The sequence below is a fragment of the Papio anubis genome, chromosome 16 (assembly GCF_008728515.1).
Source record: "Papio anubis isolate 15944 chromosome 16, Panubis1.0, whole genome shotgun sequence".
Taxonomy (NCBI): Eukaryota; Metazoa; Chordata; class Mammalia; order Primates; family Cercopithecidae; genus Papio; species Papio anubis.
In genome coordinates this window covers 80,571,093-80,596,144 of record NC_044991.1, presented here as the reverse complement: position 1 = coordinate 80,596,144, position 25,052 = coordinate 80,571,093, and the positions used below count along the sequence as shown (strand labels likewise).

Here is a 25,052-nt window from a genome sequence, read left to right as displayed (position 1 = left end):
CACTGGAAAGTTTGGGTTCCTGAATTAAAGGGAAGTGTCAGCATGCACACACTTTAATCTTCCCTGGCAGACACTGGCTTGCTTTGTGGAAATGACCTTTTTTGTTATTTAGTTATTATTTCATAATCATAATCTTAACTCTGCAGTCCAGTTAGCCATAGACAGGAATAAAGAAAATATGAAACCCAAAGAACTGCACTAAGAGCACAGTATGATACGGTACTGTCAGCAAATAAGGGGTGGGGGGTGCTCTCCTGAGCTACAGAAGCAGCAGTCTGCTGGTTAAGATAAAACATAAGGGCCGGTCGTGGTGGCTCACACCTGTAATCTCACCACTTTGGGAGGCCGAGGCGGGTGGATCACATGAGGTCGGGAGTTCGAGACCAGCCTGACCAACATGGAGAAACCCCGTCTCTACTAAAAATACAAAATTAGCTGAGCGTGGTGGCACATGCCTATAATCCCAGCTACTAGGGAGGCTGAGGCAGGAGAATTTCTTGAACCTGGGAGGCAGAGGTTGTGGTGAGCCGAGATCGTGCCATTGCACTCCAGCCTGGGCAACAAGAGTGAAACTCTGCCTCAAAAAAAAAAAAAGAAAAAAAGATAAAACATAAGTTAAACTCATTAGAGTGGTCCACAGTCGGCAATGGCGATCTTCTTGCTGGTCTTGCCATTCCTGGCCCAAAGCTCTCCCTGGCTTCTATGATACTGATTCATGCCCTCTTGCACCTTGCCAAAGATCACACGCTTGCCATCCAGCCACTCGATCTTGGCAGTGCAGATGAAAAACTGGGAACCATTTGTGTTGAGTCCAGCAAGATGCCAGGACCTGCGTGTTTCAGGATGAAGTTCTTATCATCCAATTTCTGCCCGTAGATGGGCTTGCCACCACTGCCATTAAGGCGTGTGAAGTCACCACTCAGGTACATAATGGAATAATTCTGCGAAGGCAGGAGTGCTTTCTCTCCGGTCCTCAGAACATGAAGGTTTTCTGATGTCTTTGGAACTCTGTCTGCAAATAGCTCAAAGGAGGCACAGCCTAAACGTTCACCATCTGCACTGATATTGAACGTGGTAAGGCTGACCGTGGCTGGTGGCCGTGACATTTTAGACGGAGACAGGGAGTCTTATTCTCTGCTCCATCTCCAGCCAAATCTAGCTCAGCATCTAATGTTTAATAAGAAGCTGCTCAGTGAGCATTTGTTGAATAACCCAATGCGGGACAGAGAATCAAGAAACCGTACTAGGGAAAGGGCCTTGAGTTTATGCCAAAGTTTCCCAAATTGGTTTCCTTTGAAACGTAGCTCTGTGAGATACCATCAGGTGTTATGTGAAGAAATGTCTGTGTAGTCAACTATGTTTGAGTGAGCCTGAGTTGAACAAGACTTTGCTGCAAGACTTCCCATCATGTCCCTTTTTATGCTAATGGGTAACACAGACTCCAAAAGTGGGGTATACAGCTTGCGGCCTTAACAAAAATGTATTGGACTCCATACACTTTTTTTCAATGAATGTCTTATGAGCTTGGTGTTCCAGGAATGAAATTTGTGAAACTTTTCTCTAACAATCCAAATTCACCTCTGGGTCGTTGACTGCTTTTGCTGTTTTCCTCTGTCTGGAATGTCCTCTCCTAGATATCCGCATGGCCGGCTGACTCACCTTTTCCGCCTTCTCTGAGACGCCTTCCCTGACCACTCTGTTTTGAACTGAGCACCCTCCCTGTACTGGCATTCCTTGTGTTCCCACCCTGCCACCATAGGCATTTGATTCTTTCTGTGTTCTAAACATATTCTCTGTTTTACTTTCTGGACTCTCTTTTCTTCCAGTGTGAGCACCAGGAGTGCAGCATTTGCGTCCATCTGTGGACTCCTGTATAGAGCAGTGCCTGGCACTTAGTGGACACTTAGTGAAGGTTAGTCGGACAGTGAAAATACATTTCCGAAGTCCCGCTTTATACATGGTGCGGAGAGACAGAGAGGGGCTAAGTGAGCAGATGGTCCTTGCATAATTATGTCAGCTACCGGGCTCAGCAGGATGTGTTAAGAGATCGGCAGCACGGTGTCATGCAGGCCCTGGGACACTGTACATCAATAGGTGACATCAGTGTCCCTTCACAGAATGAGCTGCCCCTTCTGCCCCAGCAAGGTGGCCACAGATCTCTCACATGTCCCCTGTTTGTCAGGAGTGAGGGTGGTTAGAGTAGTGCCATTGGTTGCCTCTGATTCTCCCAGTGGTCACAGCCATAATGCAATGAAGACTATTTGTTACTGACTGCCCGCTGTGGAAGGGGCCTGTGGTTAAGAACTCCTGCTCCGGAGTCTAATAAACCTCAGCCCAAATGTTGGCTTTGCTCTTTATAGAGTGGGCAAACTTAGGCATGATGCTTAATGTCTCTACGCCTCACCTTCCTCACCTGTAAAATGGAGCTAGTGATAATAGACCCTCCACTTAGGGCTGTTGTGAGAATGAGATATTCGTGTAAAGAGTTTAGCACAGTGTCTAACGCATAGCAGAAACTCACTGCGTGATGGGCATTATTAGTATTATTAACACATACCTTATTTCTCATCCTCATAGCAACCCTCCAAAGGAGATCCTTCCTTTTTTTTTTTTTTTTTTTGAGACGGAGTCTCGCTCTGTCGCCCAGGCGGGAGTGCAGTGGCCGGATCTCAGCTCACTGCAAGCTCCGCCTCCCGGGTTTACGCCATTCTCCTGCCTCAGCCTCCCGAGTAGCTGGGACTACAGGCGCCCGCCACCTCGGCCGGCTAGTTTTTTGTATTTTTTTTTTTAGTAGAGACGGGGTTTCACTGTGCTAGCCAGGATGGTCTCGATCTCCTGACCTCGTGATCCGCGCTGATCCTTCCATTTTGAAGATAAAAAGATGAAAGTCCAAAGAGTATAAGTGGCTTCCCCAATGTCTGGCTGTTAGTAAAAGTAGCCCAGATGTGAGCTAATGTCTAGTGAGTGAGAAGGGTCTGAGTGACACCCGTCATGTGTCTGAGGCAGTCTGATGGGAAGCCCGGGTTACAAGTAGAACAAAACAACCTGGTCCACAAAGTGGCTTAATGCTGAGACAATTGCTTTTTATCCTCCTGGATCTAACAATTAGCGACAACTTCCCAATGGATCTAGCTTTTCCTCATGCTGTTAATTCACCCAACAAGAGCTGCTTCATTGCACGGGATGGCTTGAACTTTGAAAGAAAGACAGGAGCTGAGTGGAGGAGGCTGGAGGAGAGAGAGGGATGAACCCAGATGTTTATATTTTGGCTTTAGAGGAGTTAGTCAGAGGGTCTCCCCCACCCAAACACCATCCTAGCTATGAACACACCTGTCTGGGTGCCTGCCTTAGTGTTGTGCCTTTGGGGGCCTGGACTGAGCTGGGAGTGAGTGGGGAGCAGAGGACTTCAGGTTCAGGTTGACCTTATTGACAACCTGGGAGTCTCTAACTTTTGGCATTGAGTCTTCTCATTTAGGAAGTCCCTGTTGATATGGGTTGGCTCTGTGTCCCCACCCAAATCTCATCTTGAATTCCTACGTGTTTTGGGAAGGACCTGGTGAGAGGTAATTGAATCATGGAGGCAGGTCTTTCCCGTGCTGCTGTCGTGTTAGTAAGTTTTATGAGATATGATGGTTATAAGAAGGGGAGTTTCCCAGCACAAGCTCACTTCTCTTGTCTGCTGTCACATGAGACGTGCCTTTCACTCTCCACCATGATTGTGAGGTGTCACCAGCCACGTGAAACTGTAAGTCCGATAAACCTTTCTTTCGTTTGTAAATTGCCCAGTCTCGGGTATGTCCTTATTGGCAGTGTGAAAACAGACTAATACAGGTATGACATCCTCAGGCTGCATCAGGCTAATCAAGAGAGCTGTTTTTTTGGGGCTGCTCAGAGAATCCAGGATCACGTAGACACTTCTTCCCTCCCCATCAGAAAAAAGGGAACCTTGGGAAGTAGTAGGATCCCACACTCATTTTAGATGGAAAACCTGGAATGGCGAACACATGGAAAGCAGATATTTCTCCCCTTTGTTCTCTCAGCAGGCTACTGTTTTGAATCATATAGACCTCTGCTTAAATATTCCCTCTACAGCAAGACCTTTCCTTACCATTCTAGCTAAGGGTCTCCTCCAACCCCAGCCACGGCCACTCTTATGGCATCCAACACTCATTAATAAGTGCTATCATCTTGTTTGTTTATTTGATGATTTGCTCCTCTTACTAGAATGTCGCTCTGTGAGCTCAGAGCCCTGTTCACTGTTGTTCCTTGCTGTGTCTCTAGCACCCAAAGCAGTACCAGGTGAGGAGGTGCTCAGTGTTTGTTGAATGAGTGATTACTTTTATTATGTATTCTCCAGCTTTCTTTGTAAAGAGACTGACATAGAAGGAGGATGATTATGACAAGCATCTATACCAGCTCATCCCTATTTTTTAGTTTTTGTTGAAGACAGGATAAGAAAAAAAAGAGAAGCATATGCAGCAAGCAGGAATTAGGTTAGACATCAGAAATTTTCTGATAGGCTGAGTTAAGTGATTAGAATGGGTTATGAAGGGAGGCTGTGCAGATTCCTATCGCATTATTCTAAAAAACAATGGTGGAGGACAGCTGGCACAGTGGCTCATGCCTATAATCCCAGCACATTTGGAGGCCAAGGCCAGCAGATTACCTGAGGTCAGGAGTTGGAGACCAGCCTGGCCAACATAGTGAAACCCTGTCTCCACTAAAACTACAAAAATTAGCCGGGAGTGATGGCACGCACCTGTATTCTCACCTACTTGGGAGGCTGAGGCAGGAGAATCACTTGAACCTGGGAGGCAGAGGTTGCAGTGAGCCAAGATTGTGCCACTGCACTCCAGCCGGGGTGACAGAGCGAGACTGTTTCTCAAAAGGAAACAAACAAATAAAATAAAATAAAAAACTATGGGGTGTGTGTGTGTGTGTATGTGTCTGTGTATAGATATCCTCAAGGATGTTTGCAAGATGGTGCTTAGTTTTTACCTACAGTTTCTCTCTCTAGATTAATGGTTTTCTACTGGAAGGAGTCTTTGGCCCCTAGGAGACAGCTTTGAGAGTCATGCAGGGGAGGAGGGAGGGTGCAGGCCAGCACCGCTGCTCAGCATTCTACAATGCACAGGACAGGCCCCCGCAAGAGAACAAGTCTGCCCACAATGTCAGTAGTGCCAAGGTTGAGAAAACAATCTCTGCCCCAGAACTTTTAGTCTTCGCTGTCTTCAAGGGCTCCCCTGAGACCAGTCTTTTACAAGAATTAATTCTCCAAAGGATTGAACCAAATGGGAGAATGAATGACTTGGGAAAAAAGAGGTTCATATTTGGGGAGATGCAATCCAAGGGGTGTGCCAGTCAAAATAGAATCAGTGGATTATTTCTCTGTATGATGAAAAGAAGTCCTGTTGTTATGATTTGCACTGACACACTGAGTAAATATTTGTGGGACATCTACTATGTTCTCAGCATGATGCGAGATCATGGGGCTGGCAGTTTCTTAAAAGGTCAGTGGTAAACATTTTTGAATCTGCAGGCCGTAGGGTTTCTGTAACAAGTACTCCACTAAGCCATTGCAGAGTTAAGGCAGCAATATGTAAATGATGGGTGCGGCTGTGTGCCCTGAAACTTTATAGCAGGTGCTGGGTAAGATTTAGCCCACTGGTCCTGGCACACTGATACCCTTTTTCCTTGTAGAGGCTACAGAGATTAAAAAGGGCAAAGAACTGGCTCTCAAGCTCACAGCCCTGTGGGAAAACTCGTAAGTGAATAGAGCCCGACTACTGTCTGAAGGAATGATGCCAGGTGAGCAGACTTTCTGGATATTGCTATTATTTCCAGTGCCTTTGGAGTCAGCACATGCTCTTTCCATATGTGGATCTCTGTTGCTCCACTTCCTGCCACCTTCATCCTGATGACCACTAAGACCTGCACCCAACACCCAAATCGCCCTCTGGGGTCTGTGTTCCGCCCACTGCGAGCCTTTCTCTCTCATCTCCCTCTAATCCTTGCTGTAGTTGCCCAGCATGGCAGTGGCCTCACATGGCCTCCCTGCTTCCACTCTTGTCTCCACCACCCACCTGCCCTTCACATGGGTGCCAGGGCAACCCTCCTGAATTGCAGAGCTGTGTTAGTCCCAACTGAAACCTTTCTTTTCTAGCTCCATGGCCCTCCTGACAATTACTGGATTCACCAGGATGTACATATACACACGTCTACACACATACCTTATTTAGCTTTTGTTTCAAAATGTCAATATGAAGAAAAGGGGCAAATAACAGAACATTAAATATTGCCTTCTTAAATCCAGACTTCCTCTTACGTCTCCTAACACTGTCAAGCCTGTGTGTGTATATATATATATACACACACATACACATATATAGTATACAAGCATGCACGTGTGCCTACACATATATACACACATGCATACACATATATACATACACACATATATGTTTCACTACACATATACATATATAGTACACACACATGCACACGTGTGCACACACATACACACATGCACACACATATATGTATATACACATATATCATGTTTTACTACACATACACATATATAGTACACAGGCATGAACATATGTACACACATAAATACACACATGCACACACACATATACAATATGTATATACATACATACATCACGTTTTACTATAACAAACTTTCTTTTTGTTTCCTATTTATATTATGGGGTTAAGACATTATACAGATTTGGGGGAAATTGCATGGGTAAGGATAGGTAGGTAATTATCTGTGATAGTTTTATGCTAGTAAGAGTAGTGCTATTCGGGAGGCCTGTAGAGTAGGAAGCTGTGTGTATGGGGTGCCTGGGGTGCATGGAGGAGGAGGAAGGGGTGGGGAGCAGAGGAAGGAGCAGAGACTGTGGGGGGCAATGAGGGGCCTGGGGCCCCAGTGGAGAGCAGAGCGATAGGAGCTGCAGTGCCTACTTCTCCGGAATCAACTGTACTGATCATTTTATCATTGCATATTTAATTTTTTCCCCCACTGGCATTTCTTAAGACGTTCATTAGACTACAAAGATGAATCTTAGACAATAGCCAACCTGGCATTTTGCTGATTTTTAATGTGTTGATTGTGTAAGGTTTCAACAGAAGCCTTAAGGGTTTTCAGTAATGGAGTATGTTAAAGGCAAACGAAAGAGAGAGGGGAAAGATATTTTCTTTTCTAGGTGTTGTCTTCTTAATTTGCATAAATGACAATAATGACTATCTTGATTCGCTGCCACCTTTGTAAAGCTAGTAGTTAGAAATCAGTCACCGTGTATAATAATAACCCCTATTTATATATGACAGGCCCTGTCCTCAGCATTTTACAAACATTATCTCAATCAATCCTCTAAAAACCTGAAGAAGCTGCTCTTGCCCATCTGAAAAAAGAATGAGGTGCAGAGAATGACATGGCTTGTCCCAGGTCACGTGGCTGGAAGGCGGCAGACCCGGGTCTGCCCACTTGTGAGCCTAGTCACTCTGGCCACTTCACCAAGCTCGGCAGCCTTATTAACAAGAAAATCAGCAAGATTCACGTGGAAATGTGCTTGCGTGAGCCTTGGGTTTAAGTCCAGTGCTATTAACCACTGAGAATAATCCTGGCTTGCTCTTTAATTAAACAAAATTTTTTTTAAGAGATGGGGTCTTGCCCTATTGCCCAGGCTGAAGTGCAGTGGTATGATCTTGGCTCCTGACAGGCTGCTGGCAAAGGAATCATGCCATCCATGCCCGTAGCCTTGAACTCCTGGGTTCAAGTGGATCCTCCTACCTCAGCCTCTTGAGTAGCTGGAGCTACATGTGTGCGCCACCAGGACTGGCTAATCCTTTTATTTTTTGATAGAGATGGGGTCTGGCTATGTTGTCCAGGCTGATTTCAAACTCCTGGGGTCAAGCAGTCCTCCTGCCTTGGCCTCCCAAAGTGCTGGGATTACAGGTGTGAGCCACCGTGCCCAGTCAGTCCTGGCTTATTCTTTTAAATAAAAATTTTCCTGAAAAAAAAAAATAGGGCAAGAACTTAGTAAAAAGTCAAACACTACAAAAACATAAAGTGCCCCTGTAACCCTAGGGCTCATTTCTAATCTTTCCAGAAATATTCTCTGCATAAACATAAATGTGTGTATATGTATATATTATTATTTTTAAATTTTTATTTCTACTTTTATTTTTTGAGACAGGGTCTTGCTCTGTCACCCAGGCTGAAGTGCAGTGGCACGATCTTGGCTCACTGCAGCCTTGACCTCTCAGGCTCAAGTCCAGGTAGCTGGGACTACAGGTATGTGCCACTATGCTTGGCTAATTATGTAGTTTTAGTAGAGATGGAGTTTTGCCATATTGCCCAGGCTGGTCTTCAACTCTTGGACTCAAGTGATCCTCCTGCCTCGGCCCCCCAAAGTACTGGGATTACTGGCTATATTAATATTATTTTTAAGAACAACTTTTTTGGATATCATTTAGATATTATTTTTAACACAAAGGTCAATACTATAGACACTTGGTATTTCCACTAAGTAATAAGTCTTGCAATTGTTCTGTATGAGCACAGAAGAATTTCCTTCATTAGTTTGAAAGGCTGCACTGGGTCTCCAGGCCTAGAAAACTAAAATGTGCTTATGCAATTCCAATGGATGGAAAATACTTCACAATGGAATAGTGCTTGCTATGCACCAAGCATTCTTCTAAGTGCTTTACCCATGTTAACTCATGACATCTCCTACCCACCATATGAAATGGATACTTCAACAGTCCCATTTATCAGATGGGGAAACTGAGCCAGGGAAATGAAGCGACTTCCCCGACATCACACAGCTTGCAAGTGGTAGAACTAAGATTCAAACCTAGTAGCTCACGTGATCTCCCACCGGTCTCCCAAAGTGCTGGGATTCAGGCGTGCACCACCGCACCTGGCCACTCTAAGTCCAGCGCGCGCATCCTTTGCCGGGGCGCTTTCTCTGGCGGCCAGCGCCCACTGGCGGAGACATCTGCAGCAAAGTGACTGAAAGTGAAATCCCTCCGCCTGGCCTCCTGCCGCCTCACCTCCATGCCTTGCCACTGTCAGCCACTGATCAGCGGGAGTTGGTTTGTAAACACCCCAGCTCTCTCTGAGGACTATGTTCTACACCTGCTCCCAGAACTCTGAAGGATCAAGGGCCAGTTCCCCACGATGACAGCACGCATGATTAGCTGCCCTTCACCTCCCTGTCCTTCTTCCGCTGTCCCCTACCAAGGGTTCCTGGGATCAGGAATCCTTGTTTTAGAGGCTTCTAGGGGAACCTGAGCCAAGACAAACACGAGTGTAGCTGGGACAGGAGTACTGGGGGTGGGTTAAGAGGATGTCGAGGCCGACCGGGGAGCCAGCAAGCCCCGGTCCCTGACTCCAATCTGAGGACTGGGATCGGAGGTCTTTCCGGAAACAGAAGGCTTCTAGCTGCTCCCATGGGTTTCAGGAAGAATCTGCTTTCTTGGATCAGCTGACCTCTGACAGTTTGTTGAGGGAAGGGGTGGGGAGTGATTGTTAACAGACCCTGCAGGGGAGGGAGCCGGTGGGTGGTGGTGCTGAGGCACGTTTAATGAGGCTGTCCCTTAGCCAGGGGCTGAAGGTGGATCCTTGACACTTGGAAGCAGCGTGGAGAGTCACTGTGCACCCCCTGAGAGTGGGAGGCCTCTGCCCGGAGCAGGGAACTTCATAAGCAGTGGCCTAGAAGGAACCGTCCACAGAGCCCGTGAGTGCCCAGAAACCAAGAGTTAGCTTGTTTCCCTGGAGATGGATAGTGGTGATGGTTGTAGACCAGTTTGCATGCACTTACAGCCACAGAACTGTACACTTAAAAATGGTGGAAAGGGTAAATTGTATGCTATGTGTAATTTACCACAATAAAAACAAAAGCAACAATGGGTCAGCTTTGATCCTTCTCCTGGAGCACAGGCTGGGAGCCAGTAGCCTCGCTCCAGCGCTGGGACCTTTCTTGTCCCATTTAATTTCTAACCACCCTGAAACTGTTGTCAGCAGGCTGGGGAGGAGACCAGAGGAGCAGCGGTAGAGAAGAATCCAGCCCTTCTGCAATTTCCCACTGGGTGCCTCCAGCCCAGAGCAGGACCGGACATGTTAGCCTGACTTTTCTGACTCTAAATTGGGTCTGCGAACTGAGTCTTAATGGGACCACGGCCCGTCCCTGCTAAGAATGAACAGAAAAGTCATGAGTTGCCTGGAGTCTTATTCAAGGGAGGGGAATGTTTATTCCCTCTGAACAGAGTTGAAATAAAGAAATAAATAAAATGATGCTTTGATCACCCTTCAGGCAACATGCCTATTCAACATGTATGCATGTTTTAACATTTATTTAATGCTCATTATGTGTGGTACTCTTTGTTAAATGTTCTGGTTTGAATAGGCTAATTTAATTCCATCTATGAGGTAGGTACTTTTTTTTTTTTTTTTGAGACAGGGTCTTGCTCTGTCACCCAGGCTTAAGTGCAGTAGCATTAACACAGCTCACTGCAGCCTTGACTTCCTAGGCTGAAGAGATCCTCTTGCCTCAACCTCCCATGTAGCTGGGATTACAGGCATGTGCCATGCTACCTGGCTAATTTTTAAATTTTTTATAGAGACGAGGTCTCACTATGTTGCCCAGGTTGGTCTTGAACTCCTGGGCTTGAGCAGTCCTCCCACTGTAGCCTCCCAAAGTGCTGGGATTACAGATGTGAGCCATCACCTGCAGCCTTAGGTACTCTTAAGTCACTTTTTTAAGGTGAGGAAATAGGTTCAGAGAGGTTATGTAAGTGTCCTGAGTTCTCCCAGTAGGAGTTGGGATTTGAGGCCAGGTCTGTCAGATTCTAAAGCTCTGCTCTTAACCATCATTTCCTAATTGCCCCAGGCCAAGACCTGGAGCTCACTTGGGAGACCCAGAGTCTTCAGGCTGCCCTTAGATTTTAGGGAAGTGCTTACAGTTTCCTCCCTTTACATAAATTCATGCCAAGTCTGGGATGAGTTGAGACTGGAGGCCCCTGGGACCCACATCATGTCAGGAAGGTTGATGGAGGCCAAGGCCATGGTCCTAGATGCAGAAAATCTTCAGGTCAAACGTAGCCCCCACTCATTCTTCTGTAAAATGAAGGCCCCGCTTCCCATCTTACAGAAGAAGATGCCCCCAAAATGCTGAACATAGTTCACAGTTATGAACAGGAAAGTGTTTCGTAAGTGGCATTTGCAATAATATTTGACTCGAAGGAGCAGGATCTAGGGAACATTGAATTACAGCTCATATTAAAGTGCTTTAAAAATGGTACCAATGGCCGGGCATGGTGGCTCATGCCTGTTATCCCACATTTTGGGAGGCCGAGGCAGGTGGATCACATGAGGTCAAAAGTTCTAGACCAGCCTGGCCAAAATGGTGAAACACCATCTCTACTAAAATACAAAAGTTAGCCAGGCGTGCTGGGGCATGCCTGTAATCCCAGCTACTCAAAAGGCTGAAGCAGGAGAATCACTGGAACTTGGGAGGCAGAGGCCGCAGTGAGCCTAGATCGTTCCACTGCACTCCAGCCCGGGTGACAGAGTGAGACTCCATACCAACAACAACAACAAAAAAAAACAAAAAAACAGATACTGATGATCAATACCATGGATTTTACATTTTCATAAATATAACACAGCTAATAATAATAATAATAATAATAATAATGTGATAATAATAACAGAATTCCCCAACTTCTTCTCAGGTTGTTATGTATGCCAAGCCCAGAGAGCGATGTGTTTTGTAAGTTGATTTAATTCAAATGCTATGCCTCCTCCTCCACCAGTTTTGTTGTCATATTGAGACTTTTTTCATAACTTACAGGTGCCTTGGTTTGCTCTGTTTCTTTTTTCTTACATCAGTAACTTCTAAGTGAATTCTGCTCAGGGATGTGCCTGGAGAAAGGAAGTTTGATGAGGACGCTGGCGGAGCTGGTGGTTTGAAGGCTGAGCGAAAGTAGGGGAGAGCCCACGGCCTGATCTATGTAAGTGGTAAGTCAGGGAGGATAGCTGCGCTCAGCATGTCCTGGAGTCACCTTCATCCTGGGATGTGCCCTCTGATTCTCAGAGTGAACATCAAAAATGGCAAACAAAGCCAGGCTCATGCCTGTAATCTCAGCACTTTGGGAGGCCGAGGTGGGCAGATCACCTGAGGTCAGGAGTTCAAGACCAGTCTGGCCGGCATGGTGAAACCCCGTCTTTACTAAAAATACAAAAATTAGCCGGGTGTGGCGGCATGCACCTATAATCTCAGCTACTCAGGAGGCTGAGACAGAAGAATCGCTTGAACCCAAGAGGCGGAGTTTGCAGTGAGACGAGATAGCACCACTGCACTCCAGTCTGGGAGACGGAGCAAGACTCCATCTCAAAAAAAAAAAAGCAAACAAAGATGTGAATTCTTCAGACCCTTTTCAAGGCTTTGTCCCCAGCTCTGCAAGGCCCAGGTGCTAAATGACATTCACTGGGCCATCAAAGTTTCTATTTTCTCAATCAACAATGGACTTCCATTCTCAACTCCAAAAGCAAAGCGTTCATCTCATCTCCATGAAAGAATTCCTAAGCAGCCTATATGAACAGAGTGTCACATACCAATATTTCTTTTATCAAATAACATCCTGAAAACAAGGACTACATCAATGTTTTTTAATATTCAAGCTGATTAGAAAGTTGGTTCTGTATTTGATTAAGTTCTGCAGAAATTGGGCTTGTGATGAATCATTAAACAAAGACACTGTTTTTTTTTTTTTTTTTTTTTTGGTACAGCAATAAAGCCTCAAATGATTAATTAAGGGCACAATGCCAAAACAAGTGTCTTTGTTTAAAACGCAGTGGACAAGACAGCCTTGGGAAAGTTGATGTCTTAAGTAGGCGCCACAACATGTTTTTAATTATGTTCAGGAAGACGAACAAGAATAGGAATCGCCAACTGTTTAGAAAGATAATTTTTTTTTTCTGAAGAAAGATTAGAATTAAAAAAAACAAACAGAGCATTATTGATTTAACACAAATGCCATTTGTTGGGCCTTTTGTAATTTCCTTATTAGTGTCATCATTCTGGAGTTCACATCCCCCCTTCTGTTACAGCGTTTGGCATTTGTTCAGCTCTCAGCAATATGATACAGTAAACACGCAGTGACTGCTCATATTAAAATGTTTTATTTGTTGTAAGTGTACAGATGATCAAACAGTGCATGTCCTAAATTATCCCAATCATTGCCCAGGCTAATAGGAAGAGAGGGAATCAGTGACCGTCTCTACGAGACGAACAGGCTAGCCTAGGGTGCAGGGCTAAGCTGTCAGTTGGAAAAGAAACAACAGCAGAAAAGTTCATGCAACATCAGTTCTCCATTGCACCATCATGAGAGCACCCCATTGCTCAGTTGAAACAGACATCAGCCAGCTAGGATGATATACAGAGTGAAAGATGTGTTTGGAAGCAGCTTAACTTTGGGTTGTATCAGGCAGTCAGGTTCCATTTGGATCAAAGTATCCGATCTCAATATTAACAGTAATGACAGGTTGGGCTTTAAACAAGGCCAGTTCTAAATTGTAAAATGCTAAAGACGAGCAGGAGCTCAACGGTTTGACCCCTTTCCTCCCAACTGTCAGGAAATGGCTTCAACTCATTTGGAAATTGATGGATTTCCACTGTGGAGTGGGGGCAATGGGCTCTGTATTTCAAGAAGTCACTTAGACATATCACTCATATGTACACATAGCTCCCTGTCTTCCTCCTTCTTGTCTGTCCTACTATATTTTGAGAAATGGTTAATTATTCATTTTGCTAGTAAGTAATGATTTTATCTTATCGAATGCTTTAACGATATTAGAGACTGGCTTGAGAACCACACAAAAGATGCTCTGTCTTTCATACGTTCCTGGGTTGCTTTTCTCCACTAATGTGGTTTGAGTACCTGCTTGGTACTGGACTCTGTGTCGAATGCTGGGGACACCAGGATGAAGAAGGAGGACCCTTCCTCAAAGGGCTCAGACTCCAGACTCAAAGAACTGAAAGGGACAGCGTTTCTGTGGAGGGACAGGCATTCTGGAAAAACCTGGCGGTTTCATGGGGAGTCCAGGCACAGCCGGACACAAGCTCTGCTTTCTCTCCAGGAGGACGCTGAGATCTCATGATGCTGAGATTTATTCAATAACCCAGAGGGTCTCATGTTTGCTAACAACCCCTTAACTCAGGGTGGCAAACTATGACCCACAGGCCAAATGCGTCCTGTGGCCTGTTTTTGTAAAGTCTGCAGGCTGAGAATTGTTTTTACATTTTTAAATGGTTGGGAAAAATTAAAGAAGAATAATATTTCATGATATGTGAGAATTACATGAAAGCCAGATTTCAGTGTCCAGAAGTAAAGTGGTATTGGAATGCAGCCACACCTCTGTGTATTGCATGGCACTGCTTTTGTACTGTGTAATGATTTTGTTCTGCACCATAATGAAAAAGCAGAAACAGGCAACCTGCCTGTGAAGGCCATGGTTGTGTTCTAATAAGACCTTTCCACTGGTTGTAGTGGGCCAACCCCTGCATTAAACCAAAATCCATAGATGTATGGCAAGAATTCTCTTACATTCTCATCTTGGCCTGACTTTATATGTGGAGAGAGAGTAAACATAGTTAACCATGGACAAGAAGAAGCTGTGCAAAGTTAGGTGGCTTTTGATCCTCTTAATTTCCATGAGATTCCATGAAAATGAATCTCTGGGCTCAATAAGTGGGGAACTTTTAGGCATATGCCTATACATAACCCATTTGCAAGGTGATAATTGCATTCAAAAGAATTTCCCTTAGTGAGGGTACTGAGTGTTTTAAGGAGAAATACCATATTGAGTCATTTGTGATAGGAATGAGGAGCTGAAACCCTAAGGGACAAAAATGACCACCGAGTCGCCTTTTCACAGAAGAGCATTGTTTTGCTGAGTATGCTGGAGGGCTTGGTGGGCAGATTTGGGGCCGAGCTGAATTGCTCTGCATTGCAGCAGAAAACAGGACTGGGTATTGTGGAAACAAGAAAAATCAAGAAGAAAGGAATTGGAGAAGAAAGCTGGAGGTCATGTGCAGAGGGGAAGAGAAAAGAAATCTTCAGGATTTTTCTAGGGAAATGTGGGAGAGGCTTTGTCAGGGGTTGCTGTACACATGATGTTACCCCCACTGCTGTGTTTCCCTGGTGAACATTTTCTGACATCCCCATTGCTCATTGGTGCTTTAGTGAGAGACCCTGAAGTGGTGCTGAGTTTGGGGTTGGCATCAAGGGAAAACAGAGGCAAAATGTGGGGATTAGGAAGATGTGGGAACAGTTGACATTTGGGTCGCATTTTGATGTCACCTCATTCAGGACTATGCAGATCTCATGTCTTCCATGTGGCCTTCCCTGAGCCTGGAATCTAAAGTAGCTGTCTCTCCCCACTTCCCTGTTGTTCCCCATGCTGTGTTTTAGTTTTTGCCAAGACACCTTTCCTTGCCTGACTTGCTCTTCTGTCATTATTTGGGGTCCATGAGAACAAGGTGTTGCCTGCTTTGCTCACTTCTACATTTTCCAAGCTTAAAACAATGCCTGGCACATGGTAGATATGATATATTTGTTCAACAAATGATCAGGAGGAAGTGGGGGTTCCTGCAAGCTGCCACATGCCTGTTTAGTGGCCCTTGCTTGTCCACTTGTCATACCAGGGACTCTACCTGTGTCCTGGCACAGGTAGGTCAAGCTGAGGTTAAGCTAGTTCCTTTGCTCACCTAGATGGCAACAACAGCCTCCTAAATGTCTGATGCTTCTACCCCTGCCTCTCCAAATCCAGCCTCTACACCCAGAATATCCTTTTCAAAATGTAATTTGAAAAATGTCACCTCCTGGCTTAAAACCTTCAAGCTGCTTTCTGTCATTCTTAGAGCAAAAATTACAAGCATTTCGCAGCCCAGAGAGTCTACATAGATGGTGCCATCTTTTTACCGCCATGTTTGTGATCTTGCTCCCTTTGTTCTAGCCACATCCACCTGCTCTTTGTCTTCCAAAACATCAGCTCTTTCCCGCTTAGAACTTTGAGGGTTGGTGGTTCTGTGCCCCCTGATCCTCTCTTGCTGTTTCACAATACTTAGGTCTCAGCTCAAAAGTTAGGTACCTTAGAGATGTCTTCATCATCTACCCTGTCTAGAATCATCCACCTCACCACTGTTTCTTTTCTTTTTTGAAAAAAAGTAGTTTTTTTTTTTTTTTTTTGAGACAGGGTCTTTCTCTGTCACCCAGGCTGGAGTGCAGTGGTGTAATCTTAGCTCATTGCAGCCTCTGCCCCCTGGGCTCAAGTGATCCTCCCACCTCAGCCTCCCGAGTAGCTGGGACCACAGGTGCACACCATGATGCCTGGCTAATTTTTTGTATCTTTGATAGAGACAGTGTCTCGCCATGTTGCCCAGGCTGGTCTTGAATTCCTGAGCTCAAGCAATCCACCCACCATGGTCTCCTGAAGTGCTGGCATTACAGGCATGAACCACCACACCTGGCCATTATTGCATTTTATCACCTTGTTCTGCTATCTTTTCCTCTTGTCTCTCATCACTAGCTGCAATTATCTTATTCATTCTTCTGTTTACTAGTTTATGGTCTGTTCTCTTTCCCTAGAATGTTGGCACCTTGGCAACAGTGATCTTGACCAGGACTAAAATAGTACCTAGGACTAAAAAAGTACCTAGCTGTTATAAGCACTCAATAAATATTTGCCAAATGAATGAGTGAATTGATCTATGTATGTAGAACTTCCTGACAGCAAAGGAGTTCCTTTTCTACCTACCTTCAAGTGCTGACTTCCTCAAATCATATATGTCAGTCCCTGGTAGTTCTGCCCACACAATCCTAATAGATCATCATAGGACAGCACACGCCTGTAGACTCCTTCCCAGTTCTCACATACTACTTCAAGTTACAACAAGGTTCCAAAATTAAGTATGATACAACTTTAAGTATTTTTTTTTTTTTTTTTTGAGACAGATTCTCACTCTGCTGCCCAGGCTGGAGTGCCATGGTGCAATCTCGGCTAACTGCAACCTCCGCCTCCCAGGTTCCAGTGATTCTCCTGCCCTGGCCTCCTGAGTAGCTGAGACTATAGGTATGCACGACCACACCCGGCTAATTTTGTATTTTTATAGAGACAGGGTTTCGCCCTGGTGCCCAGGCTGGTTTCCAACTTCTGGCCTCAGGTGATCCACCCACCTCGGCCTCCCAAAATGCTAGATTACAGGGGTGAACTGCCAAGCCCAGCCAACTTAAGTTTTAAATTGGATGTCGAGGAGCGTGTGGAAGACCAGATAATTACCTCTAGGTCCAGAATTTTTGTAGATTTATCTACAAAATAATTGTTTAAGTCTTTTAAACAAAGGTGTGCCCCTCCTTTGATCCTGCCATCAGTGATCAATGCAGGTGTAATGATTATAGACTCTAACCCTTCATTGAAATAGCATGTAAGGGGAAGTCTTGGACTTGGATAATTATAGGATATTTCCTTAATAAACCTTATCTGATCCTTTTCCGCTAATAATTGTATGTAATTATATTTATGTGTGAGAACGTTGCATATTAATAGAGACTAGGGCCCTGGGGACTTAAAGAGCTTAGGAAGCATTTGACTGGATACGACCAATCGTTACATGTCATGCCAAGTACATGGGGAGATAGGAATTTGTCAAAAAGAAACCAGAGAGTAGGAGAAACCCAACGCTTTCATTAATTGATAATATTTTTATTAGGTTGTTACTTTCAAGTGTCTTTTAGTACTTGCACTTGAATTTAAATGTCTGAAAAGGAATGGGTATTCAGGAAAAGAAAAGTAATTACACCCTGTAATTCTGATTTAATTACAAGGAAATAGATGTAACATGATGTGATAAAAGTTATGATGGGCTCTTTAAATGATATATGTCATTAACATGTTAATTGGCATGAAATCTGAACTCGGAGCCAGAGAAATCTTAGGTGAATATGAGGTCAACTCCATTACAGGCAGTTTTATAACGAAAATTCCATAAAAGCATTTTAAATTTTACTCTGCAATGTACGTTTTCCCATTTATGTTCAATACAATGAAATTTTAGTCCTGCTGTTTAAAAAAAAGGAAAAGAAAAGGCCATCCCTGAAATGCTGGGGTGGTTAGCTGGAACTTGTAATTGACTAGACACAAAGTCGGGGCTGGATTAAATGGGGGAACGTTTTTCTTTTCTCTGCTCAGACACCAGGTCGTATTCTCAAAATCCATTTCTCTCAACATCTTAGCATAATGATGAAATAAAATGCATGAAAATTTTGATTTTTAAAAGACTGCTTTTTCCTCGAAGACTCATCCCAGGATCTGTTTATTTTATTTAATTATAATGTTTTGGCTCACGGCTGTGGTTAGTAATAAAAAATGTAAAGAATGCATCCATTCAGCAGAAGGAAGAAGCGACACTGCCAGAAGAGGGGAAGATGCCCAGAGCCTGTGAGCCGCAGACCTTCAGCTGGAAATACTGAAGACTCGCACCTGAATACGGGGCTAGTTTGACGACTCCACTATTGATATGCTTCGGTATAAAAGTATCGGCGTATTCTCTCATTCGACACTTCTCAGAGATGGAAGCGTCTCTGTGTGTCAGCAGCCACATTGGCACTCCTTCCTCATGGCATGTGTACCACATTCAACACTCGGGTTGGCCTCCATCAGCAGAGCCATCCGTGAACATGAAGGAGGACACAGACCAGACGTGGATGCTTCACACAGAGTTCTCTATTCCTCACTTCTTGGTAGACATTTATCCTAGTTTAATTCAAATTATTTAAAAAGAGAATGGATTCCAGGGTATCTATATTTGGTAATAATCTAAAAAGAAAGAGACTTGGGGAACCCGCAGAGGAGAGAAACTTCAGGTAAAGTGGACATCAGGATAGGAGTTGATTTTTTTTTTTTTTTTTTTTGGTAATCTGTGTGAATTTCATTTATTTATGGAGCCTCAATCTAAAAGTGATTTAAGGTAGTTGTTTTCTAATTTCAGCTTTTAATTTCCACCATGGAATACTATGCAGCCATAAAAAGGAATGAAATCTTGTCCTTTGCAGCAACATAGATGGAACTGGAGGTCCATCATCCTAAGCGATTAATGCAGGAATGGAAAACCAAATCCTGCGTGTTCTCAGAACTAGGAGCTAAACACTGAGCACATAGGGTGGTAACATGGGAACGACAGACACGGGGAGCTACTAGAGAGCGGGAGGGAAGGGAGCGTGGGTTGACAAACTACCTGTTGGGTACTGTGTCCACTACCTTGGTCCAATATACCCATGTAACAATCCTACACATGTACCCTCTGTATCTAAAATAAAAGCTGAAATTTGGGAGTTGATGTTTTTGAGGCAGTCCTGGGAGCTGAACAGTGTGGTGGGTAGGAGAACAGGCTGCAGAATCGAAGTTCGGTTTGATGTGGCTGAGCACAATCCTCCCTTCTGACTCATTCACTTCCTCCACCCCACTTGGGGCAGAAGCACCTTCCTGATGTTTCCCCAACTTGTTCCTGCCCCGGGACTCCGCACGCAAGCATCCCACTGCCTGGCATGTGCTTTCTCCACCTCCCTCCACTCACTCAGTCCGGGCATCAAATGTCACTTTCTCAGGCTGATCTCTTTGGTTACCCCATTGAAACAAACACCTCTTTCCCCTCAGTTTCTTCTTTTGCCTGTTTCTGCTGCTTTTTTCATAGAAATGATCTCTAAACCGTGGGGATACATTCTGAGAAATGCATCCTCAGGTGATTTCATTATTGTGAGAACATCAGGAAGCATACTACACAAACCTAGATGGCATAGCCTCCTGCACACCGAGGCTGCTTGGTACAGCCTGTGGTTCCTAGGCTACAAGCATGTACAACATGTGACTGTACTGAGTACCACACACAACTGTAACACCATGGTGAGTGGTGGTGTATCTAGATACATCGAAACATAGAAAAGGCTTTTATGCTGCTGGTGGGAATGTCAACTAGTACAATCATTATGGAAGGCAGTGTAGAGTTTCCTTAAAGATCTAAAAGTAGATCGACCATTTGATCCAGCAATCCCACTACTGAATATCTACCCAGGGGAAAAGAAGTCATTTTATGAAAAAGACACCTGCACACTCATGTTTTTAGCGGCACAATTCGCATCTGCAAAAACATGGAACCAGCCCGAATGCCCATCTATCAACAAGTGGATAAAGAAAACGTGGTATATATGTATACCGTGGAATACTACTCAGCCATGAAAAGGAATGAAATAATGGCACTCAGGCCGGGCGCGGTGGCTCAAGCCTGTAATCCCAGCACTTTGGGAGGCCGAGGCGGGTGGATCACGAGGTCAGGAGATCGAGACCATCCTGGCTAACATGGTGAAACCCCGTCTCTACTAAAAATACAAAAAACTAGCCGGGCGTGGTGGCGGGCGCCTGTAGTCCCAGCTACTCGGAGGCTGAGGCAGGAGAATGGCGTGAACCTGGGAGGCGGAGCTTGCAGTGAGCCGAGATCGCGCCACTGCACTCCAGCCTGGGTGACACAGCGCGAGACTCCGTCTCCAAAAAAAAAAAAAAAAAAAAAAAAAAGAAATAATGGCACTCGCAACAACCTGGATGGAATTGAAGACCGTTATTCTGAGTGAAGTAACTCAGGAATGGAAAACCACACATCACATGCTCTCACTTATAAGTGGGAGCTAAGCTATGAGGACACCAAGGGATAAGAAAAACATAATGGACTTTGGGGACTCAGGGGGAGGAGTGGGAAGGGGTGAGGGATAAAAGACTACACATTGGATACAGCGTACACTGCTCAGGTGATGGGTGCACCAAAATCTCAGAAATCACCACTAAAGAACTTACCCATGTAACCAAACACCACCTGTCCCCCAAAACCTATTTAAATAAGAAATAAAATAATAAAAAAGAAAGTATAATAAAAAACATAGAAAAGGTACAGTAAAAATATGGAATTAAATCTTATGGGACCACTGTCCTATGTGCAGCCTGTTGTTGATTGAAATGTCACTCTTGGGCACATGACTGTGTTGTCTAGTTTGTATATTTGCTCATAGCCTGTATCTCCCCTCCAGAGTGTAGGTCCCTAAGGGCAGTCACCTGATCTGTCTCGGTCACTGCTGTGTCGCCAAACTGAGCACCGCATCAGGCACACAGAGGTAAGCGTGCATCGATCACACGAATGATGCAGGAATGTCCTGACACCCCAGGCAGCTGCTGTGTGTTCTCGGGCTGGTTACTTAACTCGCAGGAGCCTCAGGAGCCTCATTGGTCAAATAGGAATAAAAGTTCTACATGACGGAATGCATGAAACCCTCTTAACATAATGCTTAGGACATGTTAGCTTAAACACGAGAGATGTTTGTTAGAATACCAAGGCAACATAGGTGGGATCTGAATTCTTGAGTCTGTGTGAGGGGAGATCAAATTTGATTAAATGGGTGCTGAGTGCAAATCCCAATTCCTACCGCTTATTGGCTTGAGTGAGTAACTTCGCCTTCTGGGCCTCAGTTTTCTCATCTGTAGAATGAAGTTAGGAAGCACACTCTTCCTCACAGGGCAGTGGTGAGGACTAAAGGAGGCGATGTAAGGAGAGTCCCCGCAAGGAGCCTGGCACAGAGGAAGTTTCGACATATGCTGTCCACTGCAACTTCAACTCATGCTGCATTTCTGTGCCGAAACAGTGGAAGAAATTCAACAAACACTTTGTCTCAGAGGCTGAGTTACAATTAATTGAGCCTGAAAGACCACAGACTTGAAAAAGGCCTCAAAGTGATAAAGGTAAAAAGAAAAATAAAATGACATCTACCAGGCATTGAGGGCTCCACAGCGTGTGGCTAGTCTGCATTCAGCACCCTACAGTGTGCAGCCAGCCTGTGCTCAGTACTCTACAGTGTGCAGTGAGGTGGTGCTCAGTACTCTACAGTGAGTAGCCAGCCTGTGCTCGGCACTCTACAGTGAGTGGCCAGCCTGTGCTCGGCACTCTACAGTGAGTGGCCAGCCTGTGCTCGGCACTCTACAGTGAGTGGCCAGCCTGTGCTCTCCACTCCACAGTGAGGAGCCAGCCCGTGGTCAGGACTCTACAGTGAGTGGCCAGTCTATACTCTGCACTCTAGAGTGAGTGGCCAGCCTGTACATAGCACTCCACAGTCATCATCTTTTCATCATAAATCTAATGGTCACCTAATGAGGTAGACCTGTCCCATGACTCGAATTGATTTTAAAAACTCAAAAACTCATACTCTCTTGCATTTGGCAACCAAACAGAACCCAGTTCCTGGGGCCTTCTGCCAGCCAGGCCACGCTGAGCAAACACTGACACCTCTTCAGGGTTGGTCAGCAGCCAGGTCAGCAGTGACTGGCAAGGCGACTGCTTGCCAGGTCTCCTCCAGCACGAACTGGGGATGGAGCTGAATCCCTTTCGTGCACAAGCAGAATTTGAAAAGGTCAGAGCCACAATAACAGCCCCACATCTCCCGCCAGAGCCCACCAGCTTATTTTGCTCCTGCAGAGTCTGTAAAGCATCCTTGTGGATGACGAATGCCCTCCGAGGCTCCAGCCCACCAAGCCTTCCTCTAAGTTTCAGATGCAGAAGCCACCTCAGAGAGAACTGTGATTGTCTCCCTGCATCTCCCCAGTGCCCCTGGATGAGTGCCCCCCTCCTCACCTGCTATCACAAAGACAAGAAAGGCCATTCATAATTTAAGTCAGCCCTTTCTTTCCTACACGCCACCAACATGAGTCGGATGCTGGAGGAAAAATTGAACTCTTTCTCCCAGGATACACCAAAGATCAAGCAGAATCTCATTAAGGCTCACTTCAAAGACTCGTCCTTTATTTCCATACAAACAAGTTTAAATTATCGTGCGTGAATCTGCTGTTAGCAGGGACTCTGTTCCATTATGCATGATTCCTCACTGTTCATATCATGAATAATGGGCAGTGCTCCATTAGTGATTTCCAGTAATATGCTAAACTTTGGGAGTGGTCATGGTATTAGGTTAAAGTTCTGTTGTTTGCCTATTTATTTTATTTCTTACTCAAGCTATAATGGCCTGCTTCATCAAAATAGGTTTTGCAATGTTGTTGTAACTAACACAGCATGACACATGTTGTGGCTATGATTTCCTTATTATTATTATGGAATATTTATTGAGCACTTACTACATGTAAGGGATGGTGCTCAGTGTATGCACTGCGTGCATAATACTTAATCTTCCAGAATCCCATGAGATAGCTATGATGATTACTCCCATTTTACTGGTGAAAAAAACTGATAATTTGACCAGGATCTAAATTGTCCACAGATAAAACTTCTTTTTGTGTTTTTGAGACAGGTTCTCATTCTGTCACCCAGGCTGGAGTGCAGTGGTGCGATTACAGCTCACTGCAGCCTTGACTTCCCAGGCTCAAGCGATCCTCCCACCTCAGCCTCCTGAGTAACTGGGACTACAGGCATGCACCGTTACACTGGCTAATGTTTTAAAAGATTTTTGTAGAGATGAGGTCTTTCTATTTTGCCCAAGCTGGTCTAGAACTCCTGGGCTCAAGCAAATCACCTGCTTCGGCCTCCCAAGATGATGGGAGTACAGGCATGAGCCACCGTGCCTGGCTTGATAGAACTTTCATTAATTGGTAATGCTGATTCAAATCAGTTAGTCTGACTTCAGACACTCCTAATTATAAAATATTTTTTACAATGCTATTAGTTGCTGAAGAGCTTCGGTAGACAATCTATCATTTGGTAAGCAGGTATTTGGATGTCCAGTGCACAGATGAGAAATGAATGCTCAGGGGATTGATTGATACCTGGGAGTGAGAAGATCCTTGTTCAAGCACTGGTTTTGACTTCACTTAATCTTGGGCAAGTCATCCAGTCTTCTTGGATGTGCTGAGGTGGTTGCATTTATTGCCTTTGTAATTTTTACAGATTTGGGGCAGGATTTTCTCAGCATTCTCTCTCTCTCTGTTTTTTTTTTTTTTTTTAAGGCAGGGTATTGCTTTGTCATGAGACTGGATAGAGTGCAGTGGCGCCATCTTGGCTCACTGTAGCCTTCAACTTCCCAGGCTCAAGTGATCCATCCACCTCAGCTTCCCGAGTAGCTGGGACTACAGGCATGAGCCACTATACCTGGCTAATTTTTGTATTTTGTGTAGAAATGGGGTTTTGCCATGTTGCCCAGGCTGGTCTCGAACTCTTAAGCTCAAGTGACCCACCTGCCTCAGCTTCCCAGAATGCTGGGATTACAGGCACGAGCCACCCATATCTGGTCTCTCTCTCTTTTTTAAGCGACAGGATTGCAAGGAGAATCCGCATTCTCTTTTGATGGGTGTCTCTGGAGGTTCCTTGGAGAGATAGTACCTGTATGCTGACTGCTTCATTTTTTGATGGTGTGACCCTGGACAGGTTACTTAAATTCCTCCACTTCAGTTTCTTCATCTGTGCAACGGGAATAAGTACCTGCCTCTTTTGGGGTCACTGTCAGGAATAAACTACATGGTATACGTCAATAGCTTAGAATAGCAGCTGGTGCATCAGAACCACATGTACATGTGAGCTGATATTTTGTATTATTCTCATTAAAACCCTTAAAACGGCTGGCGCAGTGGCTCACGCCTGTAATCCCAGCACTCTGGGAGGCCGAGGCGGGCGGATCACGAGGTCAGGCGATCCAGACCATCCTGGCTAACACGGCGAAACCCTGTCTCTACTAAAAAAATACAAAAAATTAGCCTGGCGTGGTGGCAGGCGTCTGTAGTCCCAGCTACTCGGGAGGTTGAGGCAGGAGAATGGGGTGAACCCGGGAGGCGGAGCTTACAGTGAGCCAAGATCACGCCACTGCACTCCAGCCTGGGCAACAGAGTGAGACTCCATCTCAAAAAACAAAACAAAACAAAACAACAAAAAAATCCTTAAAACTTTCCAATGCGTGTCTATCTCATTATCCCAAGGTCATGTTGCATGCTATTGGAACATCTTCCC

At 45.0% G+C, this 25,052-nt stretch overlaps 1 protein-coding gene across 3 annotated transcripts in view; it reads right to left on the bottom strand.

Moving 5' to 3' along the window:
- The window catches only part of TSHZ2 (teashirt zinc finger homeobox 2), a 507,548-nt gene that overhangs the window by 63,177 nt on the left and 419,319 nt on the right, over window positions 1-25,052 (bottom strand). The window lies entirely within an intron of this gene.